The sequence below is a fragment of the Halichoeres trimaculatus genome, unplaced genomic scaffold (genome assembly GCF_033239565.1).
Source record: "Halichoeres trimaculatus isolate MK-OKI-2021-1 unplaced genomic scaffold, fHalTri1.1 fHalTri1_scaffold_18, whole genome shotgun sequence".
Classification (NCBI taxonomy): Eukaryota; Metazoa; Chordata; class Actinopteri; order Labriformes; family Labridae; genus Halichoeres; species Halichoeres trimaculatus.
The window spans coordinates 2349804-2369330 of record NW_027437196.1 but is presented as its reverse complement, the minus strand read 5'-3'; the positions used below and the strand labels follow the sequence as shown (position 1 = coordinate 2369330).

Here is a 19527-nt window from a genome sequence, read left to right as displayed (position 1 = left end):
AAGTCAGACTCTTTGGGGAGGCGACATGGAGCTGCATTTAGCTCTAATTTAGCCGTCTGCTAACCAACACGCTGGGAGCATCAGGTCACTCGCATTTCCCCGCGCGCTCGGCCTTTTTACTGCAAATTCCAGGCATATGCCAAACAGCGGTGCTCTTGTCATGCAAATATTAGCAGAGAGGTGTCATTACCTCAGTGTTCAGCATGCAGGCCCATGCTGTGGATGAGCTGGGATTAACCAGACAGGGGGACTCTTCCACGATCAATTTAAGTGCTTCTGAGAGGAAGAAATACCACAATTAGAGCCGGCGTTGCCATGAGATGCCGGTTCCACAGTTAATTCTTCACCAATTAAATCAAATTGACTTTGCTTCGGTTTGATTGTCAGTTACACAGCCTGCATTGGATCTTCATCAACGGTAATTGCACTTCAAAGACGAGAAGCGGAGTGGGGGAGTCAGCGTGACAGCTCAGGTCATGAGAAGTGGGCATGTTTCCTATCAACACGGATGCTAGGCGAGGCTAACAATCTGCTTTTAGCCTTCCCTGTGCTCATATCAAAGGAAAACAGAAAAAGTGGCATGTTTGAAGAAGCCAGCTCCTGTCCACATCACTTAACCAACATTTAAAGCCCATGAATGTCACCATCAGGCTCTGCGAATTACAAGATGGATCGCAGCATCCTAAAGCTTTACGGCTGGGTCTTTGCGGTGTAACGGGATGACAATGGGCTTGATGTCCTGTCAGGAGAACAAACACCCTCCAAGTGTGTTGTTCCCATAGCTACACATAAAGCACAGCTGACTGGAGAAGGCTGAGCGGTAAATTGATAGAGCCAATGGTACTCATCTGTCCGGATTCATGAGCTGCCATCAGTAGATCACTGCTCAGGGTGAAGGTGGCGCTTTTTCTGGACCTGGCTTCTTTAATTTACACAGACTGAGGTGTGCCTTGTTGCAGGAGGAAAATGTAACCAATAATCCTGAGGTGTTGTAAATCCAGGAGGGTTTCTGCAGAGTGTGGTCACAGTTCCTCAAGGCCAGAATGATACAGGAACAGTGAAAACAATAAAAGTGGAACCAAAGCTTCAGATTGGTGTGAACATTACATGGTATGTTAGCGAACACATCACGAACCGAAGGGAGCGATATCTGCATGCATTTTCCAAAGAAAGCCACAGGAATAAAAACTACACTCTCTGATTTTTTTTTTCATTTTTTAGAGTATTTATTTTTTTTAACTCACTATGACTGTTTTAGCCTATGTGAGATTATCTCCGTCATACACATGTATGATCATTCAAAACAAACCCATGCAGCTATTTGTCAAAGCATGGCTATATTTTATTTTTTTTACTTTTTTCATAACCGTAACTATAAATTCAGACAACTCCAACAGCTACAGTGCTCAACATCAAAATTGTAAACAAGATGTCTAAGTTTTTAATTTTTAATAAATTTGCATTTAATAAAATAAAAATTAAAAAAGTAAAAAAAAAAAAATGAATAAATGAAAAAAAGTTTTGAAAAAAATGAAATTTCAAAAAGTTGCAGAAAATTTTAGAAAATGGTAAATAAAAATAAAAATACAACAAAATTCTACAGATTTTTTGAAATTTTACATTTTAAAAAAAGGATTTCTGTTTGTTTCTTGGTGAGAAATGAAATTTCAAATAGTTGCAAAAATGGCAAGAAATTTTAAATTTTGAACAATTTTTATAAATTGAAAAAATCAAATTTAGTGAATTCCCCCCAAAAAATGAAAATTATTATAATTTTTATCCAAAATTTAAAAAGAAATAGTGCTACTTTTGCTTAACCCATCATTTTTGTTGTTTATCAATTACTTCAATGTAATTTAAAAAAATGGAAAATTTTAAAATAATTTGAAATTTCAAAATATTTGAAAACATTTATTACAATTTATTAAATTTTATTTGGTAAAAAAATAAGAAAAAATTTAATATTAAAAATTATGCCAAAATTTTAAACATTTTTTTAATTTCAATTTTTGTCAACATTTAAAACCAAATTAAATATCTGTTCGCAAATGTCCTGCCACGTGTCGAGCATTTATATTATATTGAAATAAATCCATCCACACAGAATTAAAATCAGTATTTTCTTCCAGATTAGTCTTTTTGTAGATGTAGTTATCTTCCCAGGGCTGTAAAACTTGAGGTTAGCCACAGGTGCATGGAAAGTTGGTGGGCTGTTGATGTTGTAGGAGGTGAAGTAGAGCAGTGGCAGGCTTTATTGACTGATGTAAATAAAAATAAAAATTCTTTATTTCAATAATATTTTTTAAAGCTATAAGGAGCCACTGCAAAGAAGTCAAAGAGCCGCTGGTTAAAGAATCTTGTTAAGGACAGATTCAGATCATATGAATATGAAGGGGTTTGTCATTTTTGTTGCTAATGCTCCATTTGCAGCTTTTTTGTCAATGCAGCCAAAGAACTCATCTTATATATACGGGCATTTAAATCCCAGGGGGAATTGCAGACACACCGCTAACGATAAGCTATGCAGCGCGGTAATTGTGTCGTTGACAGTAAATGGCTTCTGCAGACCGTCTGACCAGGAACAGGACGTGAGTTTGAGAACATTTCCTGGAGGGTTTAACAGGAATGTTAAACACAGATTCTTTTCAAAGCAGAAGCACATCATCGTGGTATAATTACAACAGGCGGTAACCTCTGACTTGAATCAAATGAAAAACTGTCTGACCAACCTACAAGGCCGTGTGAAATCCCTGCGAGCTCACTGCAAACTCCACAGCTAGGAATTACATCCAAATTAAAGATTTGTGGAATAGTCATCAAGCCCTCCATCACTGTGAGCCCAAACAATGCCGGGAGAGGCAGCCGCTGAGCACAGCCGCTCTGAATCCAGCGTGCTAATAAAGCCTTTCAATGTGAGGGCAACATCTTAATCTCTTACCTCATTAAGCTGTGTAATATGCAATAAAAGTCTCACGCCTGGCACAGAAGTGGATAGTGTTGACTTCGGAGTCCGGTGTTACTGCCAGGAGCAGTGATAGTAAAATCCCACATGAGCAGCAGCGAGCTTGTTGTGTGAGATGCAGAGAGTGAAAGAGCATGCATTTTTAACCAGAGCTTTATGTTAATACCTGAATAATCCCTCCTTATCAATTCAAGGGTAGAATCACACGCGGAGGCTGCATTTCTCTTACATTTCTCATATAAAGCACATCTGTTGGATACAGACCACATCCTACCTGAGGTCTGGAATCTCACCTGTGGTTTGCAGTGTGGGTTTTAACTCTTTCTCTGCCACTGACGAGATTTCCCATGTTTTCACCGTCATATTGATAAGGGCGCTGTTGCGTATGATATGAATAACGATACACTCCTGGGTGCATGAAAGAAACATCTTTAAAGAAGATGATTGAAATAAATAGAGATTTGTGTTTATCTTACAGAGGGTAATGATGAGTAAAGACACAAAACAAAGCGATGCATTAACATTTTATTTGACATAATATTCGTCACATCTGTCAATGGAGCTTTTAGTTTTTTTTTATTTGGTTATAACAATTATTTTATTTACTTTTTTTTTTTTTTTTTGGTGGGGAGGGTAGGAAATTCTTTCAAACTTTTTGCTACTTTTGGAATTTCAATTTTGACACTTTTTCAAATCGAGAAAAAAAGTCGATTTTTTGCAATTTTTAAAATTGTTTTAAATTTTTAAAAATTTCATTTTCCCCCCTTACTTTCGGCAAATCCTGCAAATTATTTTGATTCTGATCAAAGATTGCAAATATTCGAAACTTTTGAATTTCTTGTTAAAAAATAGCATATTTATGAATTTATTTATTTTACAACATTTTACAACAAAATATATGGGTTTTTTTTTGCCAATTATTGACACTTTTTAAAATTGAGGAAAAAGTCGGTTTTTTGCTATTCTTAAAAATGTTTTAAATTTCTGCAAATCCTGCAAATTATTGTAATTCCAATCAAAAATTGCAAATTTTTGAAAATTCTCAAATTTCTTTTTAAAAAGTAGCAAATTTATGAAACTACAACTTTTTTTTACAACTTAATTTGCGTATATATGTTTTTTTGCCAATTTTTGACACTTTTTTTTCAAATTGAGGAAAAATGTCAATTTTTTGGCAATTTTTTTATTTTTGCAAGTTGCATTTTTCCCCTTAATTTCTGCAAGTCTTGCAAATTATTGTAACTCCACTCAAAAAATTATTTGAAACATTAAGTTTTTTTTTTTTTTAAGAAAAAAAAATCTTATTTTGCTGATTCATGATTTTTTCCCAAATCTTTAAATTAAAATTTCTGGATTTTTTTTCTTTTTTTTCTTAAAGTTGTTGTTTTTTTTTAAATTTTTGCAGAAAAAATTGGAAGTTTTTTTTAAATTCCGTTAAAAAAAAAAAACTTGTAACTCATTGACAAGTAAATAATTTTTGCAAACTTGGCATTCCAAGGTTTCTTTTTCATTCAATTATTTGCAAATTTATTAAAAATTAAACACTTAGAAAAAAAATCTCATTTACATATTTATTCACTAGACTTTTACAATGTCTAGAGTTTCATACACCTTTTTGTGCTTTTATTTTGAAGGTAAAGTACAATTTGTGTTGTTAGTGTTCACATGCCTCTTACACAACATTTCCAATAGGCCTTCAAAGAATAATGGGAATGATCAAACAGCTGGTGCTGGTTGGCCTCTTATTAACACTCTGGTGAGGAAAGAGCTGAACATGTAATCTGCTGGTTATCGGCCGCCTGGTTGAGCAATCACCTGATCAATGAGCGGATAAACAGGTCAGCGAGATCATCAGGGTAATTCTAGGAAAGGACAGTGCCAAGCCACCAGGAACCACTGCAAGGACTGGAAATGTTGACTTAAGTCTGGTTTGATCTGACTGGATTTTACCCTGAGCCTTGTTTTATTTTAGCATCTGTTTTTTTCTGCGAGGAATCCTAGAGGGTACCACAAAGTCAGGACTCATTCAACACCTCTTTTTCCTTACCATCACAGAAAGATTTCCCATCACATCAAACTACAGTCCTGCATTAGCTGCGCTAAAGCTATCCATCCTGAGATATGGAATCACTTGTCAGATATAATGCATTAGGACACAAACCGGCCGTCTCATCGATCCAGTCCCAAGGGTGCTTTAAATTGCTCCCCTACCTCTATATATTACAGCTGTGAGAGCAGCTCGAGAGAAGGAGCCTCACCGAGCGCCTCCATTCACCATCCTTATCTGGGAGCATCGAGGAAACACCCCTGAGATGATAATTAAAAAGCTGGTTTTTGAATCTCAGAGAGCCTGTTTAGAGTACTCAAGACAGCCTCAGATTTTTCCCCGCTTGCATCGCCAACGCTCTTCCCCAGGGGGCTTCGCCTGCTCCAGAAATTTCTGTAGGAATGCCTACGCTTCTGCTCTGTCAGTCCCCGTGATCTTCAGGAGGAATGGCCCTGAAGAGATAAGGCGGCCGGACAATGAGCACGTCCACCTGGCAGGGCGAGATGCTCCATCACGGGGCCCCGGGTTACCGAGGTGTCAGGAGCTCTCCCGGTGTGCTGCATTGAAGAAGTGCCATATCCTCAATGGTCCCTGGCAGATACAGAAGACCTCCTGGCACCAAGCTGCTCTCTGCTGGCTGCAGCGTCTGATTTTATACTAAACTCAGTGTCTAAAATTAAAGCTGCACTCAGCAAGAATATTATGTAACAAGGACATGGTGTCACGATGTGAAGCACCTGAAAGTAGACCCAAGAGAGCTGCAGTGCTCACACGCTGAAAATACCAAGTCTGGACTGAAGAGTGCACAGAAAAATATATAAAGATGTGGAAGTGTTCAACGTGGCGTCAGTCAGCTGGTGGGAATCCTGTGTCAGAGCGTGATGAGGACAGGAAGTGTCCATATTTGGTACGGATGGCATGGTTTCCAAAATCAACAGTTCAGATCTTGATCTTAATTTCATAAAACATTAACAGGTTTTTAGTCAGTTTTGTCAGGTGTAGTCATGTTAAAGCTGAAAGAATGAGGCAGTTTACCATTAGAAACATCATTAAAGCTGCTGCCAACTCATCAGTAGGGAGAGTCCCTATTGGCTGTCCCAGCAGTCACTAAATGACACCATCTCCTAATTTGCATAATAATCCATTTGCATGTAATTGTCCTGGATGCTGTAGGAGAGAGGAATGACATGGGACAGACAGCAGGTTAAAAAAAAAAAAAACATCATAAATATATACCTCCAGTATGAGAATATGAAACAATGCAGAAAAGCTAAAATCTACTGTTTCTCTAGTGTCCACTTAAAGCACGCTCTGGAAGTATCAGAAGTCACAAATACACAAAGCCAGTAAAGGAGCCAGAAAAAGGTGCCCAAAAAGCCCCTACAAACTAAGAAAAAGCAAAATAAATCAATAAATAAATAAAATAAATCAAAATAAAGCTTAAAAAGCCAAAACAGACCCCAAAAGGCCTAAATAAAGACAAATAGGAAAGAAAAAAAAAACTAAAGAAGGCAAAAAATCAACCCCAAAATAAATAAATAAATTAATTAATTAATTAAATTTTAAAAATTAAGCTTAAAATGCCAAAAAAGGACCCCAAAAGGCCTAAATAAACCAAAAAAAGGGGGGGGGACTAAAAAAAAAAAGCAAAATAAATAAATAAATAAAGTTTTAAAAAAATTTAGCTTAAAAAGCCAAAATGGACACCAAAAGGCCTAAATAAAGCAAAGAAGGAGGAAAAAAAATAAAAAAGGCAAAAAAAAAATAGTTACAAAAGAGTCAAAAAAGGCAAAAAAAAAAAGAAAAAGAAAGCAAAGGAAAAATGGCAAAAAAGCAATATAAATCAATTAATTAATTAATTTAATTGAAAAAATAAAGCTTAAAAAATAAAAAAAAGACCCCAGAAGGCCTTGATATATGCAAAAAAGGCAACAAAAAAATACAAAAAAGCAAAAAAATATATATATTGAGAAAAGGTAAAAAGAATTACAAAAAAAGCAACAAAAAAAGACAAAAAAACAAAGGAAAACAACCAAAAAAGCTTAAAAAAAGCAATCAAAAACAAAAAAAAAAAAGAAAGAAAAGCCAATTTCTGAGCATAAATTAACTTATTCATAGTCTTGTACACAAAACGTCTCCCGTCTGAATCAATAATGAAGTTCACCACGGCTCAGCTTTACTAATGTGACTGATGGAGACCCTATACCTGTTTGTGTTTAGGGTCATTGTCCCTTGTTATTTACTTTACAGGGCACATGGACTTGCATGATTCATTGTCTTGAATCTTGCACGTCCATCTTGCCAAACTCTGGAAGCTTAAAACTTCACCGGTCAAATGCTTAACGGCCCAATCAGAGGACAGAGGAGGGAGCTGCAACCACCAATAGCATGATCTGTTGAGGACTGAGGAGCATAAGAAACAAACTTCGGGACCTTTAACTTGTTGGGTAAAAAATGTTTTATGTTCGTAATAAAGGTGATTATTGTACCTGGTGTCCCCTGCTGACAGAGAATGCACACCTTCACCTTTAGCTTGGTCCTGTTTCCTCTCAGTCAGATTTAAAGAGAAAACTGAGAAAATAATATTTTTGATTCTGATTCTCTAATTCTCCATCCTTGTGGATTTGCAGTAATGCTCTGATGCTGGACTCCATCATCACCTCCTGTCTTCACTTTCAGCGTTCAATCAGGACATCCTTGAAGGGCGGTGTTTGAAAGGCAAGGTTGTGAGTGGTTGCTGTCGTGCCTGTATTGAAATGGACCCCCTGGCTGCAGAACACTTGGTCTGATATTGAGCCAGTGATTTCAAACAGAGAAACAATGGCTGGGAATCAAACGGCCCTGGAACGCTGGCTCGACACAAAAACGTGTCTAATCTTGTGTCTCTCCTGGATCTGGACGAGAAACAAGCCTCACATTAGGAGAGTGTGAGTCATGGAAGGATTAAACCTGTCCGCTTTGACCAAAAAGTTTGACTGGACGTACGACCACGAGGAAATCTCAGCAGAGACGCAGCATATGCTCGTTAGCGTTCAGGAGAGGAGTAATGCTCTTCACTCTCAGATTTTAATGTTTGTGAGTGAAACCTAACACCACGTTCATGTTAAGGCTCCTCAGGCTCATCAACACAGCGTCTGACGGGTGGAAACACTTTACAGTGCATCCTTACTCCGTGATAACTTCATCAAGCTGTAAATCCCAGAGAACAAACTCACAGTAACATCTGGTACGGTGTGAGGAGAGCAGCACGTCAACACTTACAAAGGGAGTCCTGGAAAAAGACGGAAGTTTCCAGGTGAGCTGTGAACGCCAACAGCCAGATTCCTCAGTCAGACTTCGCCTACACACTTCTGGGTCGTGCACATGTGAGGTCACAGCAGGAAACCCTGGCGTGGTTCCTGTGATCGCACAGTCGTAAGGGTTGTTGACATTTATACCGTGCAGCTGGTCGCCTCTTACGAGAGGTGTTGAGTTTACTTCAGGGTATGTGAACTGTAAGAATAAAACGAACATATGTTCACACTATGATGTCAATACGTCAACATCCTCCATCTAAAAATGCTCCAAGTATAGAATCGCTGTATATCACACCTCTACTTCCTACTACGGTGGCCCTGAGAGCTCACAGCGCAAAAATACAAAACACAAGCAAATTAAGAAAACATCTTCGCTATAGGTTAACACTTTTTATTGATTGATCGATGGATTGGTTGGAGACAGGTGTGAAGCGAGATCACAAGCACGCAAGCAGCCAATGGGCACACACATCACAGTGTGGTTGTTAGCTAATAATGGCGACTGCCCCCGAGCCTGTAGCCACTTCTTATGCTCCAAAAGTCGAGTAGTTTGCGTTTAAAAACTTCCACTCCAATGGAAAAAAGGACAAACACGCAATGCAAGATATGCGACGCTAAAATAATGTAAAAAGAGGAAACAACGTCCAACTTTATCCACCGTTTAAAGACTGCACATGAAGCTAAGGAAGTGAAACCAAGCTAACACTGTTAGAAGTGTGTGAGCCTGTGCATATGTATGTGTGTGTGTTGGTGATGTATCTATCTCTTCAAGATATAAACCTGAGATATAACCTGTGACTTGACTCGACTTAACTTGCCCACAACAGAAAAACTTGCTACTCACTTGGGACTCGGATCGTAGGGACTCATACTATTGTCTGCGTGATACAAGCCAGTTTCAACTGCTCAGTCCAGAAAATGTCTTGTTTTAAGTTGTTTAAAGAAAAATGAGGTCTGAATTACTGTAACAAGTAAAAATTTGCCTGAAACTAGAATAATGTTGTAGAACAAGTCACTTTCAGACACTGCATCGTTTGATCTTCTCCATGATCTCCGTCGTCTTTTTCTCCCGATGGCACCGCTCTTTCTCTCTGAACTACATCGACACATCCTCAGTTGGAGCGTGAGCTGCCTGAACTTTTCTGACTTGCAGCGTCTCTCTGTGTCTCTGTCATCTCACATCTTCTCCTCATATCCATGCTGAGCTCTCATCCAAAGAGCACACCGCTCTCACCCTCAGTCGTCAACGAGCCTAATTTTGATTGACAAGCTCCATAGATGCAGTCAAGAGTTGCAATTGAGTTGTAATGTCCTAGAATTTAAATTCTTTATTTGGCGACCTCAAGATTAAAATGTGATTAATTAGATGAATTAATTACAAATCTTGTTATTAATTCGATTAATTTTTTTAATCGCCTGACAGCACCAATATCACTGACAGGAAGCAGAGAGGAAAGATAGGCTTTGGCGACTTGTAGGGAAAGAGGAGAGTGTAACTGAAGTTAAAGGATAGACAATTATTTTCAGTTTCCCCAGATGATTAGTTCATTTTGAACGAAACATTCACAAACAACACATCACTTATATATCCACTGTGTTCCCTCCTCACTCACGGCTACAAAATGCCATCACTTTCATGGTTCAGGTTTTTCAGTTGGGTTTGTGTTTTTTGGGGTGTTGGGTTTGAGGTTTTTGGTTTATTTTTGTGATTCTTGTATGGTGTTTATCTAAGTTCAGACCTGGACTGTTTGGTCCACTTTAAACAGACCAGGGTTTGTTTTCCATGCTGGTGCAGACTTTTCATGCAGGTGTGAATAGACACAAACGAACCCTGGTGCGGACCAAACAACCGGACCAAGACCCACTTTTTGAGGTGGTCTCGGTCCGCTTCCTAACGAACTCTGGTGCGGTTCGTGGTTCTCCGGTGCAGGTCTGAATACAAACCAAGGTCCATCCGAACTAACTACAGGATACATGCGCCTTTTGGGCCTATAAAGCCACCGTAACCTAACCGTCTTTGGTTCATACCTGATCCTCCGTCTTCTGTTTAGCCACGCTGTAGCTAGCATGTTGTGGGTCAGGACACGCAGAGCATAGCGCCTCCTTGCTGCGATCATTGGTCTTCCTGTTCCTAAATTGTAAACGGTGTTGTTAAGCTGCTTTGAAGGAGCTGCTCTTGGAACTGAAAATGATTTAGCAGCTCTAATAAGAGCACAAACACACATGTTTACCTCCATTTCCAGGTCTGTACTCTGTGTGCCGCCCTTTGTCAGTGCTGTCCAATGAGAGCACTGATCCTCACACACCTGGATGTGTTTACAGAATATAGTCCACTTGATAAAAGCACAATCTGAATAAGAACCACATTAAACGAAAAAAATAAGGTCTGCTTTTGGTCCGGCCCAAACAAGTGGACCAAAGGACTTTTCTGGTCTGAATACAGCCTTAGTTTTTGTGTTTAGTTTGTGTTCCTTGTGGTTTTGATTTGTTTCTTGTTGAGTGTATGAGTGTGTTTATTCTCTATCTTGAGTTTTTCTGTTTGGTTTAGTCCTCCTTGTGTTTCCCTGCTTGTTGATTGCTCCTCATGAGTTTCACCTGTGTTGATCACTGTTGTTGTGGCTGTCTCCGTCTCATGTGCTTCCCGTGCTTCTTGGTTCCTTGTGAGTCTTTTAGTTTTCTTTTTTATGTTAGAGGTTTTGGTTGGAGCTTTAGTTTTTGAGTTTGGTTTGATAAAATATTTTTAGTTTTCCATCCACAACTGGGTCCTCCTCTCTTGTTTTCCTGGGAATCGTGACAATCTCAACAGAAATTACTTAAATAGCGGCAGCAGGGTTACATTCATACATTGTAATCCAATACACAGTATTAAACTGTATAAATAAACCGCAGTATATGCACTGTAAAATAACAGGAAATTACTGAATACTTCTGCTATACTTTACTGAAATTTTACAGTGAATTTTTTTACAGTGCAAGTAAACTTTGGTGGCACAGCCTCTGAAATTTCTTTAATTTTGTTTGTCAGGGAGCAAATTTCAGTGGAGACAAGAAAAATAATCAAAAAAAGCCTTTGCTTCTAACAACTGTGTGTGGAATTGTGTTAACGCAGCAGATCATCCGTTTTCAAACTGCAGCAAAAACATTAAATGCCACCAAACTTATTTCAAAGTAATTCTGCTACAGGAGAAAAATCAAAGAACTCTTTGGAAACAGCCTCGGTGCTTTTTTTTTGTTTCTCTCCACAATGCGCACTCCAAACAGTAATAAAAGGGAAATCAGGGGAGCATATTAAGTGACTAATGGTGTTTTGCTCTTTTCTAATTGACTGTAGTGTTGGCCAAGTCGTCCCTGAGCTGTTTCCATCCTCTTCCTCGGCCAGGGAGGAGCCGGTGTTGGAGAGAAAAAGAAGTGTGGCCCTCTGCTTAAATCACAGCAGATGGCTGAAGAAGCGACACAAGAAGTAGGTAATCTGGATTTATGACCTTGCACATATGCTGAGCGCAGGGGCATCTGTTGTGATGAAAATGGCAGCATTTTTAATGAAAGCGGGAACTTTGCACCAGCATGTCACGGAGAGGGGGGGCTGTAAAATTACTGCACATTACACCAAGGTTACCCCTGAACAGCCCCTGTGTTTGGCCTTGCAATTATAGAGCGGCGTTGAATCACACTCAGAGGGATTCGCGCTCACGGTGCCGCTTCTTTTCCAGCATTTGTTTGGCAAAAAAAGGAGCAATGCTAAGAACAATGATCAGTGTCGTCATCTCTCGGTGTCTGGTGTTGCGTGCGGTACAGCTGTGTGACTTACCTTGGTTTACGGAGGCTTTCTCCACCGCAGCTGCTTCCTCACTCAGGCAGGAATAAACAAATGTCAAGAGCTATTAACGAAGAGGAAGAGACGGAAAGAGACAAATAAAAGAGACAAATAAAAGAGTACAGCGTGTTCTGCTAAGGCTGCAGAAACAAATGCCATTCACTGTGAAACAAAACAGACAAAACTGCCTCAAAACTACTTAAACTACACTGTAAAAACAAAACAAACAAAAAAAAGTTAAAGTAATTTTTGCTGTGATGGTGTTTTCTAACCATGAGTGAGGAGGGAAAACAGTGGATATGTCGCGCTGTTGTAAATTTAGATGTTACACTGCAGTGGGCACAGGTTGTCTGTGCTCCACATGGCGCATGTCAGCTGTCTGTCCACCTCTGTGGTGGTGGTATTTTAAAGTTACCTGATAAAAAAAAGGAAAAGAAAACCTGTGTTATCCCTTTTTCCATTTTATAATTGGTCAACACTGTAAAGATCATGGGGTACATGGTCCATGCCATGTCGAGCACAGACAGAGATGGGGAGAAAGGACAGCCATTGTGTGCCATGAGTGTGCCAACTGGTTTATGCCATATGGAGCACAGACAACCAGTCTGTGACATACGAATCACAGACAAGTGGTTTATGCCATATGGCGCACAGACATCCGGTCTGTGCCATATAAAGCACAGACAACTGGTTTATGCCATATGGAGCACAGACAACCGGTCTGTGCCATACAAAGCACAGACAACTGGTTTATGCCATATGGAGCACATACAACCGGTCTGTGCCATACGAAGCACAGACATCTGGTTTATGCCTTATAGAGCACAGAAAACCGGTCTGTGCCATACGAAACACAGACATCTGGTTTATGCCTTATAGAGCACAGAAAACCGGTCTGTGCCATACGAAGCACAGACAGCTGGTGCTTGCTATGTGGAGCACAGACAGCTGTTCCATACCATGTGGAGCACAGCCAGCTGGTAAGTGCCATATGGAGTACAGACAGCCAGTCCGTGCCATGTGGAGCACTGAAAATCAGTTTATGCAATTGATCACAGACAGTGGGTCTGTGCCATATGAAGCGCAGATAGCCGGTTTGTGCCATCTGGAGCACAGGCAGTCGCTTCATTATATATGGACCAATAGCTTAATTCCATATGGAGCAAAGACAGCTGGTCCATGCCATGTGGAGCACAGAGATCCAGTGCCCTGTGAGGTTTAACACATCAATATGCAGCAGGGTTTCATATCCCCTGCGTTTCCTCTTCACTCATGGTTAAAAAAACACCATCACAGCTAAAATTAATTTGCTCTTAAATAACGGTAGAGTACTGGCAGCAGGGTTGCTGGTATTTTACAGTTATTTTTTGGTGAAATCATGAGACATAACAGTATTTTACCATTCCCTTGTAAAGTGTATGCTGCTTTGCTTCTAATTTGCTGTCCTATTCTGCAGCAGAAACGTTGCCATGCGTGCTTTTGGCATGTGGTGTTTCTGTTGCGTGGCTTCAGGTCAGGAGACAGCGCAGTAAACAGATCCGGCTGCCTCTGAAGCATCCTCTTAAGTTGCACAAAGGCCGCTCCTGCCAGAGGAGTGAGTTGAACTGAGTGATTTTTTTTCTCCGTAGCCTCAGCATTGCTCATGTTCCTTTTCTCTCTACAGAGCTGCAATTTGGCATGACAGCCATGGCATGTAATCCTTGCACGGAGATGACGACGGAGTATAAGTCATGTCACATTTACTCTGAAATAGAAGCTGAATCTCCCTGATATGAAGGAAAACAACCTGTTCCACAGAGGAGTGACAGCCCGCTGGTTTTCATATGAACACAGCTGATGATATGGATGTTGCTCCTGTGAGAGTTTCTCTGTGGGTTGCTTTCAGGAGGTTGGTTGTCTTTTTAGAGCCTCCTGTCATGGTGGACTGGTCCATTTGGATTGTGTATAAGCTTACAGACTAATTGGTCGTTAATAGACTCCAACACAAGCAGAGTCAGTTGTTTTCCTGCCTCCTCTTTAAGGAAGTGGCAAAAGCAAACAACACCTTTTGATCTGCGACTGTTTGAATCTGAAAGGGCGGCGCCCAAATCAGAACAAAGCCAAATGCTCGTTAATGATCCGAGCTGTCGACCCCAACAGAGTCATTTCCCACATTAACAGTCTTTCCGGGCTGCTGGGTAAATGGAATTAAAGATTTCTTCATAATCCATATTCGCGAGATTCAATATGGAGCCGTTCCTATAGATTCTCTGCAAAATAAATTACCCCTCAGTGAACTCCTGCACTTTATCAAATATTGGCGCAAGGTAAAGTAATTCCTCCTCAAACAGGTATATCTCTGCGCTGACACAGGGGACATTAAATGAATAAAACAGGATGTTGAAAATAAACGATTTTCTCCACGAAGATAAGAGTCGCACTCTGCACTAGCTCTGCCACCTTTCCAATTTCCAGCCGTGGACATTTTTCTGTTGATTGTTCTGCACATTACAGATGGAAATATGATGCTGTGTGGGTTTCTAAAGTATTACTTCTGTTTGCTCTCCTGGGTCTTAAAGAGGGGGTATTCTGGTTTTCTATAACTAAAACATGGATATAAAGAAGGAACCCTGGATGTTCAGACTAAAGACTATAGCCTGTGGAAGTAGATGCCACACAGGACACAAGCTAACTAAGTTAACCTCTGGTGTTGTGTTAGAATTCCAGTTTCCAAGTCAATAACTTTAGATAAAGAAATGTGATAGAAAACAAACAACACCAGAATAAGGCAGTGTTTGTAACGTGTCAGAAAACTGCCATCTTTAGGGTTAGCAGGTCAAATTTGACCCGTGGCTAAACTTAGCTTGTTTATACTTCAATAACTATCTCCCAGTATTGTTTTTCACCTCATAGTGAGCTTGTTATGTATTTATATCCATGTAACACTGGGTAACTCAACATGAAACATAAGGTTACCAAACCCATTTATGTCATTTAGAGGTGTAGTTCCATGTCCTGCCAGAAGGTTGAGCACTGCGCGTGTCTCACTGTTTTAGTTGCAGTCATTTAGTGCTTCCCTGTTGCTTTTCTTCTGAGACATCCTGAGAGTATGTTCTCACGAGAGCAAATTCAAAGAAACCTTTGGATTAGAGGTCGACCGATATGGGTTTTTTGGGGGCCGATGCCGATGCTTTCCAAATTTGGGCAGCCGATGCCGATATGCATAGCCGTTTTTTCCAATTTGATATTCATGCCGATTGTTAAATAAATATATATTTATCACATTTTTGTGAAACGCAGCAATTTCTGAGCAACTAAAAGAAATCTATTACAACAAGTCGTGTCCAGTCCTCTGAACATTTATTCAGCTTTCAAAACAATGAAATATTTTGTCTGAGTAAACACACAATGTAACAAGCAGCAGTAAACATTCACACTCTTCTTAAAATGTCAAAAAAGAAATTTAAACTTATTAATATAATTTGAACAAAAGTATGTAATGAATCCAAGTGGTTCCACAAGTTTGAGGTGCTCATCTTTTTTGTGCCTGATCAAAAATTGCGTCATTTTATACAACGGATCAAAAATCGGCTTTTTAAAAGAAAATACGGCCGATGGCCAATAGAGACAAATGTCCAAATATCGGCCCGATATATCGGTCTACCTCTACTTTGGATTGAGCCCACTTATTACAAGCTCTGATTGTTTTTTTCTTGTAGTGGATTTCAGACCGTTCAGTCCTTTCATTGCTCAGACTCAAAAAAGACGCAACACGCTACAAAACCTACCTGGTAAGCCATAGGGACTCTGTGCACAGGCGTCAAACTGAACTGACAAATTAAACTTTGTCTGTTCTCTCAAAGGAGGGGTACTTGGAATTGCACTTGTGTTTATTATTTTAAAAGGAGATTTATTTTTGTACATTGTGCTAAAGTCGTCAGTTAATCGTCGTAAGGCAATAAAACTGTCGCTGTTCAACGTTGTAGCGACCAGCAGGAGAAACATACAACACCACCACGGTCCACAGTTTCAGGAATGCCGGTCCCGACGAGGATCAAACCCGACCGACTTAAAGACCCTGACTGACCCTTGGTAGTGTGAGTAACTGCTCCCGATACATACGCTTTGGAAAAGCGCTGCATATTGTTGTTGAACACAGACGCTTCTTTCTGTTTCGTTTTCTGACTTGCTTGTGTGGAGGTCCGCGGTAAAACCTGGAGCTGATTGTTAAATTGCTTTCCTGGACATACGAACACTGGAGCAGATTGATTTGTGATTGAGGGGGAAAGGGTGAAACACTGGAACTAGACTTGGAATGGATTCTGACACTGGGGACTGTTGTTCTCCCATATTGTACAACACACTGCATGAAATTTGAATTGAATTGTGTTACTCTTTATTTTGGCTTAACTGAGTTGCTGTGTGCATCTTGCTTTATGTTTTTTATGTTCATTATTGGTCGGACGTGACTCTGACTGGCACCCCAGCTTTTACTACCCCGTCAAACCCGCTAGAACGAAACGTTCACTTTCTTTTAGTGGGTTAAAAAGCTATCCAACTTTCCAAACCGAGAGTGAATGTTGTGTCATCAGCCTTGTTATAATCCTAAGGGCACAACAACTGTTTTAAATGTTACATTTTTTAGCGCTATAGACCTTTTATCTTACAATACACCACTCATCTTTAATGAAAAAAAACGGTTTTAAATCATTGTTTTTATTTCCTGTTGTAAAGATAATGGGTAAGCATATTATCCAAGTCTTGGAGACTTATGTTAGTGCACATCGAACAAAAAGTTACTTAACATGGTTAGCAATAGTGATGTAGCAGGTCAAAACTGATCCAAATAGATTTATGTTAGGAGGAAGGCAAAAAAAACAAAAAATTCCCTTTTCATTAAACAAACTTTTTTTTTCCTCAGAATAGCCTGTGCAAATTGAAAATTAAACCATGAGTTGTGTGTAGTGGAGCAACCCGCAGGTTTTAAGTAATGCATGCAACATGCAAAATATTTAAGGCCTTTAGAATTTATAAAAATGCCAAAAACTGGTTTTGTTGTGTGATGGTATTTAAATATGAGGATCAGATAAAGCCTTGTTCCAGTGCAATAAAGTAAACTGTACTTTTTACAAACCTAAACTTGAAAAAAAGTCAAATTTTGCCCGAACACAATATAAGGGTTAAAAACTGGACTCCTTTTCCTACTTGGCTCAGTGCCAGCAGCAGCGCACACCCACAGATTCCAACAGTGACTATGCGAACAGACTCACTAGCCCAGCAACCACCTGTAGCATCACGTTTCTATGTGAGAGAGAATCGAGAGCCGTGCCCCTGACTTAGCAGGTTAGTACAAGCAAACCACAGGTATTTGACATATACCTGGTTAACAGAAAGCGCTGCTCTTTGTCACGTGTTGCTCTCCAAGTTCCTGAAAGTGAGTGGAAGTAGAGCCAAGCTTCATTCCCTTTTTCGGAAAAAGCTGACACAGACACTGACACACATGAATAGAGGCCTATAAGAGACGGCTGAGCAGGTTTATTCCTGTATAAGTTAACATCCTGCAGGCTCTACTTTTAAGCTTTCAATTAAAAAAAGGAAACAAAACCTAACCTCAAAACCTTAAAGAAACAATACCCCTTCTTTAACCAGTGTAATGCCGAGTTTGTCCCCGGCCTACACTGACTGAGGGTAATTAGTTGTACGTGCATAAGTCAGGAAACCTGTGGAAGAAGTAAGATACAAATGGAGTCGTTTCATGGAGGATTTTTGCATAAGAAGCTGAACATTACAAAGCTTGCACACCAAAATGAAACAACTTTCCTGCTACAAAGGGACATAATAAGCTCTATTGTTTACAAAGAGCTTTTTTTTCCTTCATTTTTATTCTTTTTTCCACAAAGACAGCTTGGTTAAAAGCAAGTTAGTGATGCTAATGCTTTATTTTGCTCCTCCTGCCTCCTTTTTTCAAGTGTCTGAATCAGACCCAGCAGGATTCGAATGGGTACGATCGATTTAAAGCACTGCTTTGAGAAAGCTAAAAAGCAAGAACAAACAAGGGGTCTACATGGGAGAAAAAACATGTTCACTCTGCTCAGAAAATCTAGATAAATACTTTTTATTCCGCCAAAACGAGTACACTGGTGTTGTCGAGTCCCCCTCAGAGATAAATGCACCAGTTTTAACCCCAGACCTACACTTCGACCTGAATGGACGAGTAAGCTTTGCACAGTTTAGACCTCTTTTTATGTTTTCTTTCACCAGACGGACGTGTTGCTTGGGTTTTAAAACCTGTGTAATGCTCTTAATATCTGAGTTGCAGGTATGAGTCACTCAGGCACAGAGCTGGGAGAGATGAAGCAGGATCATGGTATAATTTTTTTATCTGTTGGTGAAATAGTTTCTTGGACTGAAAAGGAAATACATTCTGAATCAAGCTTGCTTTAAAAACACGAGGAAGACATGAGGAGAAGGAGATGAGATGAAAAGTGTGGCTCCATAATTAGAATTCATTTTCCTGTCATCTTTGGTCTCTGGATTGAAAAGGCAGACTCAGAGGACTCAGACGAGCAGAGAGCACATTTCCCCGAGCTGTGGCTTCGAGCTAAAGAAAAGGATTTACTTCAGCTTCTATATCAACCTGGGAGGTGAGGGCCTCTGCCTCCTCAGGTCATAACACCACCCGGTATCTGCAGTGCATCACAGCCCTGCAGGGCCCGCTATGGGTGGGTAGTATCGATTGGGTGGGGTGTAAAGGCAGCTAGCATGGGACTTCACAAGTAAGATAGTGTAATTCTCCAATCTTGATGTGGAAGCTTTCACATTTTTAGGTGTGATGTCTGGAGCTTGCAGTTTTGTGGATTGGAAGGTGAGCGTGACAATTTCACTTCATCCCTGGGTGAGAAGTTGACTCGTGATCAGGCGCCTGTAACCTTTGGTTTAACAGGAGCCATTTTTCCTCAGCTCAATTGTATTAAAGTCATTCAGGAGCCACAAAATCTTCTTTGTCTTCACAACTGAGACTATAGAGTGTGAATAATTCTGTACAATTTTATTGTGAAAAATAATCTAAACAGGATTTTTTTTTTGATCAATAAAATTTTGCATCAGAAGTTTTTTTTTTTAAATAAATCTGATAAAAATAAAAACAAAACAATATAAAAGATGAATAAATTGTATTGAAAAATAACTTAATTTTTTTTGCAAAAACAAAAAAATGACAGCAAAATTTGCAAAAGTTTACATAAACCAAACCTAACACTGCCCCAATTAAAAAAAATAAAAATAAAAAAAGGTTAAAAACTTTAAAAAAAATGAAGATTGAAGAAAATGTGACTTTTAATTTGAAAAATGAAATTTCAAGTTGTTGCAAAATTTTTAAGCAATTTTGAAATTTTAACAATTTCCAGAATTAAAAAAAAAAATGTTTAAA

At 39.4% G+C, this 19527-nt stretch overlaps 1 protein-coding gene across 2 annotated transcripts in view; it reads left to right on the top strand.

Moving 5' to 3' along the window:
• The window catches only part of LOC141807386 (cadherin-18), a 342498-nt gene that overhangs the window by 117860 nt on the left and 205111 nt on the right, over positions 1 to 19527 (top strand). For both annotated transcript variants that reach the window (XM_074693358.1, XM_074693357.1), the window contains one exon: positions 11637 to 11765. The gene's annotated coding sequence lies outside the window, so the exon portion shown is untranslated. The remainder of the gene's footprint in view (positions 1 to 11636; positions 11766 to 19527) is intronic.